Source organism: Colobus angolensis, unplaced genomic scaffold (assembly GCF_000951035.1).
Source record: "Colobus angolensis palliatus isolate OR3802 unplaced genomic scaffold, Cang.pa_1.0 Scaffold269, whole genome shotgun sequence".
In the NCBI taxonomy this organism is placed as follows: domain Eukaryota; kingdom Metazoa; phylum Chordata; class Mammalia; order Primates; family Cercopithecidae; genus Colobus; species Colobus angolensis.
This window is the reverse complement of record NW_012115921.1, coordinates 1,564,533-1,579,754: the sequence shown is the minus strand read 5'-3', so window position 1 is coordinate 1,579,754 and position 15,222 is coordinate 1,564,533. Positions and strand designations below refer to the sequence as shown.

The window sequence follows — 15,222 nt, the reverse complement described above, 5'->3', positions numbered from 1 at the left end:
AGTCGGGAAAACGTGGCAAGTCCCGCGGACCAGGATCAGGGAGCTGGAGTGCAAGGAGCCGACTGGGAGTCTTTGCCACACCCCGTGCGGTCTGATCGGCTAAGAAGTTGCCTCGAGCAATTGGCGTAGTTGGTTTCTGATGCCCAGGGCAATGTACGATAGCCAATTTTTTTGGCTTCCACAAGGCAGTCAACAGGGCTAGGATCTCGTTTGTTTTTTATCTCTTTCCCTTCAGCTGTCAATAGCCCTCTTTCCCTGTAGATGGCCCCATGTATGTGCGCGGTGGCGAAAGCATAGCGGCTATCCATGTATACTGTTAGTTTTTTCTCTGCCCCTAGGGTGAGGGCTTGGGTGAGCGCTACCAGTTCGGCTCTTTGGGCCGATGTTCCTGGGGGCAAGGGTTCCACCCAAATTACCTCAGTTTCCGACGTTACAGCTGCTCCTGCATACCTCTGGCCTTGGTGAACAAAGCTGCTGCCATCAGTGAACCAGATGAGTTCTGCATCAGGAAGCGGACGGTCTTGCAGGTCTTCCCGCACTCCATGCACCTGAGCCAATATCTCAGTGCACTCGTGGAGCGGGGCATCCAGGTCCGGATTTGGCAGTAGTGAGGCGGGGTTCAAGGTCGTTGGGGGTAAAAAAGTGATTCTGAGGGGGTTTAACAGCAGTCTTTGATAGTGGGTGAGCCGGGCATTACTTATCCATCTATCCAGCGGCTGCCGGAGGATGCCCTCAATGGCATGCGGGGTCGTAATGCGCAGCTCTTGCCCCATGATAAGTTTATCAGCATCCCGGACCATTAGGGCAGTTGCCGCGATTATCCGGAGGCAGGGTGGCCAGCCAGCAGCTACCGAATCTAATTTTTTTGACAGATAGGCGACTGGCCTCTGCCAGGGGCCTAGGTATTGTGTTAACACAGCTTTTGCAACGCCCCTGCTTTCATCCACATATAGGTGGAAGGGCTTGGAGACATCAGAGAGCCCTAGCACGGGAGCTGATAACAAAGCAGTTTTGATCTGTTGGAAGGCCAGCTCGGCCTCTTCCGTCCAATTGAAGGGCTGCCGTTCTTTTGTTGCCTGGTATAGGGGCTTGGCTAACTCTGCAAACCCGGGTATCCATAACCTACAGAACCCCGCCGACCCCAGGAATTCTCTCACTTGCCGTGTCGACTGGGGTCTAGGGATGCGTAGGACTGTCTCTTTTCGGGCTCTGGTTAACCAGCATTGCCCTCCTTTTAATAGGTACCCCAGATAGGTTACCTCCAACTTGCAGATCTGAGCCTTTGTTGCTGAGGCTCGGTAGCCTAGCTCCCCCAAAGTCTTTAGGAGGTTTTCAGTCCCTTGAACACAAGCTTCTGGTGACCTGGCTGCTATTAAGAGATCATCAACATACTGCAAGAGAGTTATTTCAGGGTGCTGCCGCCGGTACTCACCCAGATCTTCATGAAGGGCTTCATCGAACAGGGTTGGCGAGTTCTTGAACCCTTGTGGCAGCCTGGTCTATGTCAGCTGACCGTTGATGCCTCTCTCAGGATCAGTCCATTCAATTGCAAAGAGTTCTTGACTTTTGGGAGCCAGGGGTAGGCTAAAGAAAGCATCTTTTAAATCAAGAATGGTATACCACTGTTTTTCTGGATGTAAGGCACTTAAGAGGGTGTATGGATTGGGCACAGTGGGATGTATGTCCGTGACCCTTTTGTTAACCTCTCTTAAATCTTGCACTGGCCTATAATCCATACTGTTGGGTTTACGAACAGGTAACAGTGGAGTATTCCAGGATGAGTGGCAGACCCGTAGGACTCCTTGGTCTAGGAGTTGGCGGATATGAGGTGTAATTCCTTATTTTGCCTCTAGGGGCATGGGATATTGCCGAACCTGAACCGGATCTGTCCCCGGCTTAACTTCCACAAATATGGCAGGCCGACGTTTAGCTAACCCCAAGCCCCCAGTTTCTGCCCACACGCTGGAGCCAAGAGCCAATTTCCTGATCGGGGACTTTTGTTCCTGATGGAGTCTGTACTCATCTTCTAAGGTGACAGTCAGGATGGATATTGGCCTGTTTTGGGAGTCAGTTATCTTGGGCCCTTCTGGCTCAAAGTGGATTTGGGCCCCCATTTTGTTAACAAGTCCCTTCCTAATAGGGGGCAGGGGCTTTCTGGGATGACTAGGAAGGAATGGGATACTTTTCCTGTTCCTAAGTCTACAGTCCTCTGAGTTGTCCATGGGTATTTCTTGATGCCTGTGGCCCCGTGTACCCAGGATGTTTTCTTAGACATTTTTCCCATTGGTTTGGTTAGGACTGAGTGTTTCGCCCCAGTATCGACCAAGAAGTGAACTAGGGACCCCTCCACTTGCAAAGTTACCCTGGGTTCATGGAGGGGGTCCAAACCCCGTCCTCCCTAGTCAGAGTCTTGGGTAACGAGGATTGGGGTCGAGTTGGCTGGTTTCTTTTTCTTTGGGCAGTCTTTAACCCAGTGACCACGCTCCTTACAATAAGCACACTGATCTTTTTCTAGTCTGTGTCTGGAGCCTTGTGTTGTTTGCTTCCTGCTTTGGGCGTTCCCTGCCTGGGGGAAGGCTGCTACCAAGACTCTGGTCATTTCTTTAGTTGCCTTAAATTGCCTTTCTTCCAGGGTATCCCTGTTATTGTAAACTCACTGGGCTATCTGAAGGAGGTCCTGAATCTGCTTTCCTTCCAAACCCTCTAATTTTTGGAGTTTTCTTTTAATATCTGGTGCTGCCTGGTTTACAAAGGACATTACTACAGTTGCCTGATTTTCTGGTGCTTCTGGGTCCATGGGGGTAAACTGTCTGAAAGCTTCCATTAGTCGTTCTAGATAAACAGCGGGGCTTTCTGTCTTACCTTGTAGCACAGAATATACTTTAGCTAAATTGGTGGGCTTGCGAGCTGCCGCCTGGAGACCTGCCATTAGAGTCTGGCGATAAATGAGCAGTCGTCCCCTACCTTCTGCCGTATTAAAATCCCATCTGGGTCGGGTTAAAGGAAAAGCCGCGTTGATGAGATCAAGATTTGCGGTTGGCTGGCCATCATCTCCTGGAACCAGTTTCCTGGCCTCAACCTGGATTCTTTCCCACTCCTCCGTTGTAAACAGGATTCGGAGAAGCTGCTGGCAATCATCCCAGGTCGGCTAGTGAGTAAACATGACACTGTCTAACAATGAGGTTAGATCTTTGGGATTGTCTGAGAACCGAGCATTTTGGGACTTCCAATTGTACAAATCACTAGTGGAAAAAGGCCAATACATGAGACGGGAAAGCCCGGTATCATCGAGCGATCCTATCTCTCTGAGGGGCAGGGCTACAGTAGAGTCGGGGAGTCGGGAAGCTTGGTCACGCTGCATGCGGCCTCGTGTTCGGCCGGCCGGCCCCCCCGGGTTACTTTCGCTTTGGCTGCTTCTGCCTCTCGGTCCCCGTGTCCCTCCACGGAGGCACCCTGGGGGACCGGGGCCTGTGGGATGGGGTGCGGATATGGTGGGGGAAGTGTGGGTTCTAACGACAGGGGGTCCTGGCTATCTGGCAGCACAGGGGCCGGAGGAGCAGAGGGAGTCCTTTGTCTTGTAGGCCGCGTTACTAGAACCTTGCAGGGCTCAGGGACAAACGGGGCCAACCAGGGCGGTGGGTTTTCTACGAGATCCTGCCACACTAGAATATAAGGATCTGATCAGGATGTCCTGACCGCCCTGGCAGGCAAATCTTAGTTTTTACTTTAGTAATAATGGAGAGACAGAAAGTTCCTTCGGAGGGCCACCCTACGCCGAAGGTGGGCCACTCTGAGCGGCAGAAAGTAACTAGCTTTCCTTTTTTAAGTTCTACACTTAGGTCATGTCCCTGAGTCTTTACATCTTTGAAATTATTAACAAGGAGGGAGAGCGGCGTGCTCTGGGCGCCGCCCATTTTCGGACTGTTCCTACAAGGAGAGGGAGAAACAAAAATAAGTGTTAAGTAGAGGAAGGGATCTGCCAGGTCCTGGGAGGGAGGAAGAGGTTTTATGTTCCTTTTTAGACTCAACACTTAACAATGACAGACAGCGACAGACGACGAACATTCGCAAGCGCGTGCCGGATTTAATTCCCGACCTGAGTCAGATGGGGCGACCAAATGTGGAGGCCCCTAGATGGGCACCGGGGGATGTCTCCCACCAGTCCCAGGTGGCCGTCTTTTAGCGTGTCCACCAAGACCGGGCCACCCACAATACAGACCAATACAGACCACAGATTTCGCGAAATTTCAGGAAGACAGACAGAGACAGAGCCGGCTTTACTTACAGATTAAGATCCGTTGACTTGGGGTCTGGTGGGCTTGGGGGAAATCCCGGACGAGCCCCCAGATGTTATGCCCAGACCGTTTATTCCCCAGAGAAGACCACCAGAGTCCGGAGTCAAAGCCAAACGGCAAGGATCTTTATTGCAGCTTCGAACCTGGAACTCTCACGCTGGTCGTGCAACGAGCGGAAGAGCTCCTCAACTGGGCTCAGGACAGCGTTATATAGTCAGGGGTAAACAGGCAGAGAGTCATAGGGGATTTTGTACAAATCAGACGTATGATTGGCTGACATTTGAACAAGGCAACTTGGCTGATTATGATTGGTTCCCGCCATTTCTGATATTTCAGTTACTCTTTTGAAACACTGATGACGTTTATCAGGGGCTTGCAGGGCAGGGCTCGTTTACCTGGTCTGTTCTGGTTTCTGGTTTCCTGGAATTGTTTGTCTGAGTTAGTCCTGGGGGTTGTTTTTCAACCTTGCCCTATTTCACTTTGTTGCTAGGTTTAGCAATGGGGTGGGTACACACTTTACAAAAGGCTTTGACGTGAAATATTCTTGTGATATGCCCTTTCAACATGCCAAAGTTTACTGCTAAACCCTTCCTCCTGCAATTCATAGCATGATCTCCATGTGCCAGGAGGAGCCTGCCTAGAAAATGGTGAAGATCTACAACCATTTATTGTTTTAGAGTCAAGAAAATATGTCCCTTTGTAAATAGCTTTCCATTCTTTAAGGTTACTTACTCAAACAACTTTTGACAGATTCAAAATTTCACGACCATATGTAAACAGTGGCCATGATGTTTCTAAGAATTGCATTTAGACTGAAACCATTCTAACCACATTTTTGGAGAGTCTGTCCCTAAAGTTTATCTCAGTGTAGCCAAAAATGCTGCCACTGGATTTAAATTGCTTAGTCTCTCCATTGTAGAACTCAGCATGCCTTGTCTGTGTTGTTGTTGTTGTTAACTCAGGTGTAACCAAAATGCAGGTTTGGTTGCTCATCACTTGCAGAGTCCAATTAACAAGAGAGAGATATAGTATAAAGAAAATGACTTTATTCCAAAGCTAGTTTAGGGGAAGAAGTACAGGCTTCCTGCCTTAAGAGTACTGCTTTGCTTTTGGAGCAGGAAGTGAGTGCTTTTAAAAGGGAGTTTGGCATGAGTGGCATGCAGGGGAGGAAGAAAGAGAAGATCCACATGCCTTGCTTCAGTACCCTGTCTGCCTAGCATTTGAGCTGGCAAGCACTGATGCCTTTGTAGGCAGAACTAGGTTGTAAAGGTAGCTGAAACTCTCCAGGTAGGAGAAAGTTTCCTAGGGCATACTTTGGATTGTAGACTGACTGTTGTCTCTCGAGGTAACCTCCTGGTGGGTGCGAGTGAGTTGCACTCTGGAGCTTCTAAACACATAGTTAAATGAACTTGCTCTATAGGGAGTGTCTGGTAACAGGGAGGTAAAAGGTTATAATTGCATTTCTAAAGGGCTAAGTAGGAAATAGAAAGAGGGGGAAATGGAGAAAAGAGAAAAAAACGAGCTCATCCTCTCTCTCTTAGAAAAATGGGGGGGCTCAGTTACAAGTGTATGTTTCAAAGCAGGTCCTGTGCTTTTTTCAGTTTACTACATATGGTCTTTAAATGATAATGGTGTTTGGTCTATAACCATAATAACATTTCTTTAAATTTGTGTGAAGGGAAAAAAAAATTTTTGAATTCACATAATGATAAACTAGTTTCATTTTGTAAACTTCTATTTAGGCAAAACATAATACTTAAAAATGAAAATCAGTAGACCCAATTTTGAGTGCAGATATGTGTAAAAACTTTATGTAAATTATAGCTATAGTGTAAACTATGTGCAAAATAACAGCCATTAACTACTGGGATATAAGAGAAAAAATTAGAGGAAAATGTGAAAGAAAAATGAGTCCAAATAGACTATTCATCTTCCAGTCTAGCTAAAATATGTCTCACTCATGGAAGCTGATTTTTTACTTTTTTCTTTTTTCGAGACAGTCTTGCTCTGTTTCCCAGGCTGGAGTACAGTGGCATGATCATGGCTCACTGCATTCGGCCTCCATCTCCTGGGCTCAACCAGTCCTCCCACTGCAGCCTCCTGAGTAGCTAGGACTACAGGTGCACACCACCATGCCAGTTAATTTTTAAGTTTTTTGTATAATTGGAGTCCCACTATGTTTCCCAGGCTGGTCTTAAACCCCTGGACTCAAGCATCCTCCCACCTTGGCCTCCTAAAGTACTGGGATTACAGACATGAGCCACCATGCCCAGCCCATGAAGGCTTTTCTGGTTGCTATTGGAATCGCTTCCGCTTCTATAATCTCATAACATCTTTTTCTACTTCTATTGTGGCAAGTTAAACACATGGATTTATATTAGCTATAGGTAAGCCTGCTTATCTGTTAGTTCCACTAGCTTGAAAGCCCTTTGAAGACAGAATAACTCCAATTGTAAGAGGCTGTATGCAGGCTTTTACTTTGTATGCACTGGGCTCATACTTACTGGTGAAGAAATAAAGACATAAGTAGGAAGTAAGTAACACAAGCATATTTCTTTAAAACACTTAGATTTTAATTGTAAAAATGTGGTGACTGGCCAGGCGCGGTGGCTCAAGCCTGTAATCCCAGCACTTTGGGAGGCCGAGACGGGCGGATCCCGAGGTCAGGAGATCGAGACCATCCTGGCTAACCCAGTGAAACCCCGTCTCTACTAAAAAAATACAAAAAACTAGCCGGGCAAGGTGACGGGCACCTGTAGTCCCAGCTGCTCGGGAGGCTGAGGCAGGAGAATGGCCTAAACTCGGGAGGTGGAGCTTGCAGTGAGCTGAGATCCGGCCACTGCACTCCAACCTGGGCCACAGAGCAAGACTCCGTCTCAAAAAAAAAAAAAAAAATGTGGTGACAAGTTTAAGCAAATACAGAGTAATTTTAATCATGCAAAGAATTTCACGCATTTGCTTGAATCTAAAATCAGGTATAATTCTAGTTTCCTAGAATGTTTCAAGGTCATATCAGAAAGGATAATTTTAGTACACTATAAGGCAGTGATTCTCGAAGTTTAGCGAGTATTAGAATAACTAGAGAGCATGTTAAAACACAGGTCGCTGGGGCCACACCCAGAGTTTCTGAGTAAGTAGGTCTAGGATGGAGCCTAGGAATTTGCATATTTAACAAGTTCTAGCCAGATGCAGTGGCTCAAGCCTATAATCCCAGCACTTTGGGAGGCCCAGGCGGGCAGATCACCTGAGGTCGGGAGTTGGAGACCAACCTGACCAACATGGAGAAACCCCATGTCTACTGAAAATACAAAATTAGCCAGGTATGGGGGGGCATGCCTGTAATCCCAGCTACTTGGGAGGCTGAGGCAGGAGAATCGCTTGAACCCTAGAGACAGAAGTTGCGGTGAGCCGAGATCAAACCATTGTACTCCAGCCTGGGCAACAAGAACAAAACTCCATCTAAAAAGAAAAAAAGTTTTCAGGTCATACTGATGCATATCATCCAGGGACCATATTTTGAAAACTATTACTATAGGCAGTAGGCTGAGAAGGGAAGAGAGGTAAACCAGAAAAGAGAAAGAAAGAAAAATAGGGCAAAGGATGCAATGAATGGGAAAATTAAGGGTAGGAGGAACACTTAAGGGTAGGTTGTGGAACCCTGACAGAACACCAGGGCATTAGAAAGACTTGGCCTCTCTCCATGTCATTCATGCTTCCCTGACTAGGGTATCACTGTCCTCATACCTGGACATTCTGAAATAAAGGTACAGGGCACAGTGTCCGCATTGCAATTTAATATCCAGTCACTTTTGTTTTGGGAAATTGGCCTCCTTCTGCAACTAGTCTTTTAAAACCAGTACTTTGAAGAGCTAGTTTTCCACACAACATTGAAATCTTAGAATAGATAAAATCATAAAGAAATTTTAGATTAATGTCTCATCTCATGTAGGAAAGAAGTTACTTTATCACTCAATAAGCAGAAAGTCTAATGATCTGCAACCTAATTATAAAATTCCTTTTAATATATGTTCTGAAAGACAGACTAGGTTTTATGTAGGCATATGCTAAGGCATATATGTGGTAATTAATAGTACATAATTCTTGCACTGGTGCCTACAATGTCTAGATTAGGTCTTGTAAACTTCACACAAAGCTGGTAGCTTCTCTGTATCAGGAACTTGGCCTGACTCTTGCCTCCCTATCTCCCTGCCAAAGCTCAGTTACACAACTTGGAGTAAATTTTTCCCCCTTCCCAATTCCGCCTGTTTTTCCATGCTAAAAATAAATAAATAAATGTACATATATGTGTATATACATACACACAGTATTTGCAGTTTTGAGCCTTATGAGTTATATGTGGTTGCTATACTCTCCCAATATACCTGGCAACTTACTGAGTCTTATTTTCTATTTCTTTGGACTAGAGGTCTATATAAGATAAGAAATAAGTAAGTTTTTTAAAAAAAAAAAAAAAAGAGGCCAGGCACGGTGGCTCATGCCTGTAATCCCAGCACTTTGGGAGGCCAAGGCGGGCGGATCACCTGAGGTCAGGAGTTTGAGACCAGCCTGACGAACATGAAGAAACCCCTGTCTCTACTAAAAATACAAAATTAGCCTGGTGTGGTGGTGCATGCCTGTAATCCCAGCTACTCGGGATGCTGCGGCAGGAGAACTGCTTGAACCCGGGAGGTGGAGGTTGCAGTGAGCCAAGATCACGACATTGCACTCCAGCCTGGGCAATAAGAGCGAAACTCTGTCTCAAAAGAAAAAAAGAAGAAGAAGAAAGGAGAGGTTATTTCAAATATTGGTGGAAAATCAGCTAGAGAATGTGACAGAAAAGAGATTAAAATATTCTAACAATAGTGGTATAAATTTCTAGGAATTATGAACTCAAGAATGACCTAATTCTGGGCTCCTGGTCATTTGTCTCCATATTCCATTTACTTCTACTCTTTTCCTAAAAGTTGGATAGTAGAGGATTAAAAAAAAAAAAAAAAAGATGTAAATCCACAAGGAAAAGAAAATAAAGAGGTATTCACAACAAAGTTTTAGAATATAGAAAGCAAAGGGGCCAGGCGTAGTGGCTCATGCCTGTAATCTCAGCACTTTGGGAGGCCAAGATGAGTGGATCCCTTGAGCCCAGGAATTTGAGACCAGTCTGTGCAACATGGCAAAACCTTGTCTCTACAAAAAATAAAATAAATAAAATACAAAGATACAAAAATTAGCCAAGCATGGTGGCGTGCACCTGTATTTCCAGCTACTCAGGAAGCTGAGGTGGCAGGATGGCTTCAGCCCAGGAGATCGAGGCTGCAGTGAGCCATGATTGTGCCACAGCACTCCAACGTGGAGGACAAAGTGAGACCCTGTCTCAAAAAAAAAAGAAAAGAAAATGGACAAGTAGACTTAGTAGACATGGGAAAGCTAAAAATAGGAGGATGGGGGGAAAACAGATAAGCAATCTGATTTGTACTACAAAGCTCCCTCAAAGGCTGTAAAATGGATAGGAGTAAAGGTTATAGCCATGGTGAAAGTCCAAAGGTAGTAAGTTAATAAGAGGGAACCAATGACAAAGGTGGTGAAGATAGAAATAACAGTACTTGATCAAACTTCAAGAGGGCAATGATCATATAACTACTTAATTCATGGTCCCTAGTTGCACCTATTTCAACTAAGCATATTGTTGGATGGCTAGGTAGAAAGAACATCACTTTGGAGGCATCAAGTTGATATCTGATGGAATCACAGGGCATAATGTGATGGAAAGGTTTTCGGCGAGGTAACTGAATAAATGCTGGTCCTGTTTACCAAGACAGTGTGGAAGAGGATCATGCTTAGGGGTGAGTGTCAGAGACCTGGGTGGAGATAACGGAGTTTAGGATATATCAAGTTTGGGGTTTTTAAAGACATGAAATTGGAGGTGTCCAGTCAGATGGAGCTGAGGAGGGTGGTCTCGGCTGGAGATACAGATTCCAGTGGTGCTTTATGTCACAGAAATTGTTGCCCTAACCTGAGGAAGGCAGGTACCATAAGAAGAGATCTGAAGATGAAAACACAAAATGAGGAATACTAATATTAAGAGGATAGACAGAATAATAAAAACTTGTAATGGAACCTGAGACAAAAGAAGATCACAGAGGCCAAGGAAGGAAATCAGTTCAAGAATAAAGTGACTTTATAAAAGAGAAATTATATGAATAAATATGTAATCTGCTATTAGGAAGAAAATGAAGTATTGACACCAAAGAGTTACATTGATCCTTCAAAGGTGGCGGGATTTATCCACAAGATATTTTGCTTTCTTTTCACTTACCTGTATTTCCTACATCTTTTATATTGAAATGGAAGTTCGTGAGTTTTTTTTAAATGAAAATTTAAAAAAAAGAACACATGTTTAATCTTAAATGGTACAGACGTTAAATTAAATGTCTAAATATAATCCATTTGGTTGATGAGGGTGTGGGGTACAGAAGGCCCAAGCCAAACAAGAGGCTGTTGATCTTCTGACTAATGCCCAATTTTATGTTATCATTAACAAACAAGTTCAGGGCCAGGCATGGTGAGTTGCTCCTGTAGTCTTAGCACTTTGGGAGGCTGAGGCAGGAGAATCACTTGAGGCCAGAAGTTCAAGACCAGCCTGAGCAACACCCCATCCCTACAAAAAGTTTAAAAATAGCCAGATGTGTGTAGTCTCAGCTACTCAGGAGGATCATTTGAGCCCCAGTAGTTCAAGGTTGCGGTGAGCCATGACTGCACCACTGCACTCCAGCCTGGGCAACAGAGTAAGACCCTGTCTCAAAAAAAAAAAAAAAAAGAGGAAAAGAAAGAAAAAGATGTAAGTTCAGGACTTGCACATTGTTTCTTAGTATTTCTAAGGCCGCTTTCATATTACTATCTTGACTACCTATAACACTTCACATTTCACTGAGTGTGTTTGTCAGTGCATCTGAAAAAAATATATTTAAGCACAGGCAAATATGTGAAATATAAATATAAATATATTTCATTTATTGTATGGAACAGGATTGTGAATTTCAAAAACATTTTCATTAATAATGCTCAGCAGGAACAATTACGTTCTTAAAATTTAAAATTTTTCTGCCAGTGTTTGTTTGTTTTTGACCATTTACAGTAATATACCAGATTATTTTTCTTGAAACTGAGAACTAGGTGAGCTTTTCTCTGATCTTCTGTTATCATCTTTTTATGATATGTCATAAAGAAAATTATCCCTAGTTATTTGTGATAGTTGATTACATAAGTATATGATTAGTTTATCTTTGCTAGTATTATAAAGGCAACATTATGATAGCTCATAGATTTAAAATGCTAAAAATTACTATTTGGTTTTTTGTTTGTTTGTTTTTGGAGACGAAATCTCGCTCTGTCACCTGGGCTGGAGTACAGTAGCACAATCTTGGTTCACTGTAACCTCTGCCTCCTGGGTTCAAGCAATTCTCCTGTCTCAGCCTCCAGAGTAGCTGAGGTTACAGGCGCATGCCACCACACCTGGCTAATTTTTGTATTTTTAGTAGAGATGGGGTTTCACCATATTGGTTAGGCTGATATCGAACTCTTGACCTTAGGTGATCCACCCACCTTGGCCTCCCAAAGTGCTGGGATTACAGGCATGAGCCACTGTGCCTGGCCTATTTGGTTTCTTATGACATTTTTTATATGCATGAAGCCTTTTCTAATGTACAGAATGGCTTTTTGTACATTTTATTTATTTGGTCATCCTACTAACCCTTCTAAGTATGACAGATTTATAATTGAGTTTCCTTTTATCTCACAGGAACTTTAAGTCTAGTCTTTATTTTTTTGTTTCTGAAAGAAAAGCAAAAAAAATTACAGTAGCAACTTTGAAACTATGTAAACTGTACAAATTATTAATGTTACTTCTTCATGGGTAAGTCCAGCTTTTCCTTGTTTTGAAGATAGAGGAAGCAGATTATCAGCTAGAATTTCTTTTTCTTTTTTTTCTTTTCTTTCTTTTTTTTTTTTTTTTAAAGACATACTCTTGCTCTGTTACCAGGCTGGAGTGCAGTGGCGCGATCTCGGCTCACTGCAATCTCTGCCTCCTGCGTTCAAGCAATTCTCCTGCCTCAGCCTCCTGAGTAGCTGGGATTTCAGGCGCGCTCCACTACCCCCAGCTAATTTTTGTATTTTTAGTAGAGATAGGGTTTCACCATGGCGGCCAAGATGGTCTCAATCTCTTGACCTCATGATCTGCCCACCTCGGCCTCCCCAGGTGCTGGGATTACAGGCGTGAGCCACTGCACCCAGCCTTCTTTTTCAAGTACTCTCTTTCCTTGGCTTCCATAATGAAACATTTCTAGCATATCTTTCTGTCTCCCTGGCCATTTCATCTCCATCTTCACAAGTTCATCCTTCTCCACTTGTCTTTTAATTTTTGAAGCCTTATATTCTTTTTCTCTTTAATAGACTTTATTTTTAAAAACAGTTTTTAGTTCACAGTAACAGTGAGCAAAAGGTACAGAGATTTTCTGTATACCACCTGCCCCCCACACATCTATCGTCCCCTCCACTGTAAACACCCTGTAACATTGTATAATTGTTACAGTTGGTGAACCTACATTAACACATCATTGTGATCCAAAGTACACATTTTAAATTAGGGTTCATTCTTGGTATTGTACAGATTTATATTTTGCCAATATTTTCTCTTAATCTGTGGCTTATTTTTTCATTCTCTTGATGGTGTCTTGTGCAGAACAGAAAATTTTCATTTTTATGAAGCCTCATTTATCAGTTATTTCTTTCGTGGATCATGCTTTTGATAGTGTGTCCTAAAAGTTACTGCCAAGCCCAAGGTTATCTAGATTTTCTCCTATGTAGTCTTCTAGGAGTTTTATAGTTTCGCATTTTACACTAAGATATCTGATCCATTTTGACGTATTTTTTGTGAAGTGTGTAAAGTCTCTGTCCAGGTTCAGTTTTTGCATGTGAATGTCCAGTTGTGCCAGCACCATTTGTTGAAAAGACTATTTTGTTTCCATTCTATTGCCTTTGCTCCTTTGTCAAAGATCAGTTTACTATATCTATGCGGGTCTATTTATTGGCTCTCAGAGATTCTTTCCTCAGCCATGTCCGGTCTACCACTAAGCCCATCAAAGGCATTCTTTATTTCTGTTAACTGTGTTTTTGATCTCTAGCATTACTTTTTGGTTCTTTCAAGGAATTTCCATCTTTCTATTTATATTGTCCATCTATTCTTGTGTGCTGTCTACTTTATCCAGTGGAGCCCTTAGCACATTAATCACAGTTGTTTTAAATTCCTGGTCTAATAATTCCAACGTACCTCCATATCTAAGTCTGGTTCTGATACTTCCTGTCTCTTCAATCTGTGTTTTTTGCCTTTTAGTATGCCTTATAATTTTATCTTGATAGCCAAATGTGATATACTATGTAAAAGGAACTGCTGCAAGGCCTGGTGTGGTGGCTAATGCCTGTAATCCCAGCACTTTGGGAGGCCAGAGCAGGTGGATGGCTTGAGCCCAGGAATTAGAAACCTGCCTGGGCAACGTAGTGAGACCCTGTCTCTATTTAAACAACAACAACAACCAAAAGGAGCTGCTGTAAGTAGGCCTTTACTAATGTATTGTGGTAAGGTAAGGGAAGAGAAGCGTTCTGTAGTTCTGTGATTTGGTCTTAGTCGTCTGGTGAGCCTGTACCTCTGGACTGTCACTCCTGCATTTTATTCATGTGGACATTTTGGTTTTTTCCACATCACAGCTATTTTAAACAACTCTGTTAAAAACATCATTGTCATACAATTCTAGTACACAGGTATATAAGTGCTAGAATATATGCCTAGGAATGGAATTGCTAGATCTTAGGATATGCATATGTTCAACTGTATTAAATGAGGTCAAATTTTTTTTTTCTAAGTAATTATACTAATCTCATTCCCACAAGAAACTCCATTATTGTTTCACATCCTCATCAACACTTGTTTTGTCAGACTTTTTTATTTTTCCCAATCTGGTGGCTGTGTAATGCTATCTCTTTGTGATTATAATTTGCATTACTACTGAAGTTGACCAGTTTTTCATGTCTCTTGGCCATTCTGGTTTTCTCATTTTGTTTGTTTGAGACAGTCTCGCCCTGTCGCCCAGGCTGGAGTGCAGTGGCGCAATCTCAGTCCACTGCAACCTCCGCTGAAATGGTCCTCCCACCTCAACCTCCTGAATAGCTGGGACTACAGGCACATGCCACCACGCCAAGCTAATTTTTGTATTTTTTTGTAGAAACAGGGTTTCACCATGTTGCCCAGGCTGGTCGTGAACTCCTGGGCCCAAGCCATCAACCCCTGTCAGCCTCCCAAAGTGCTGGGGTTACGGGTGTGAACCACTATATCCAGCATGATTTTCTCTTTTTTGAAGTACCTGTTTACATTTTTACCCAACTTTTTCTGAGTTATCTCTTTTGTTCTTAATGTTCTATAATAATTCTTTATATAGTCTGGATAACAGTTATATGTTTTACAAATGTCTTCTTATATGCAGTGACTTGTCATTTGACTCTTTATGATGCCATTTTATAAATTTTTAAATTGACAGTGGGGACACATGCTGAAAAATGTGTAGCTTGACAGTTTTGTTGTTGTGCGCTTAGGCAAACTCGTTTTTTTAAATAAGTAGCAGTGTGCTGTAGATGGTACCAGGAATGTCCAATCTTTTGGCTTCCCTGGGCCACATTGGAAGAAGAATTGTCTTGGGCCATACATAAAATACACTGAAAATAGCTGATGAGCTAAAAATAATTTTTTTTTTTTTTTTTGAGATGGAGTCTCACTCTGTTGCCCGGGCTGGAGTGCAATACAGTGATCTTGGCTCACTACAACCTCCGTATCCCTGGTTCAAGCTATTCTGCCTCAGCCTCCCTAGTAACTGAGATTATAGGC

General features: G+C 43.3%; 1 protein-coding gene across 1 annotated transcript in view; it reads left to right on the top strand.

Annotated features, from left to right (window-relative positions):
* Positions 1–15,222, top strand: part of SBF2 (SET binding factor 2) — a 549,657-nt gene that overhangs the window by 385,625 nt on the left and 148,810 nt on the right. The gene's annotated exons all lie outside the window — the stretch shown is intronic.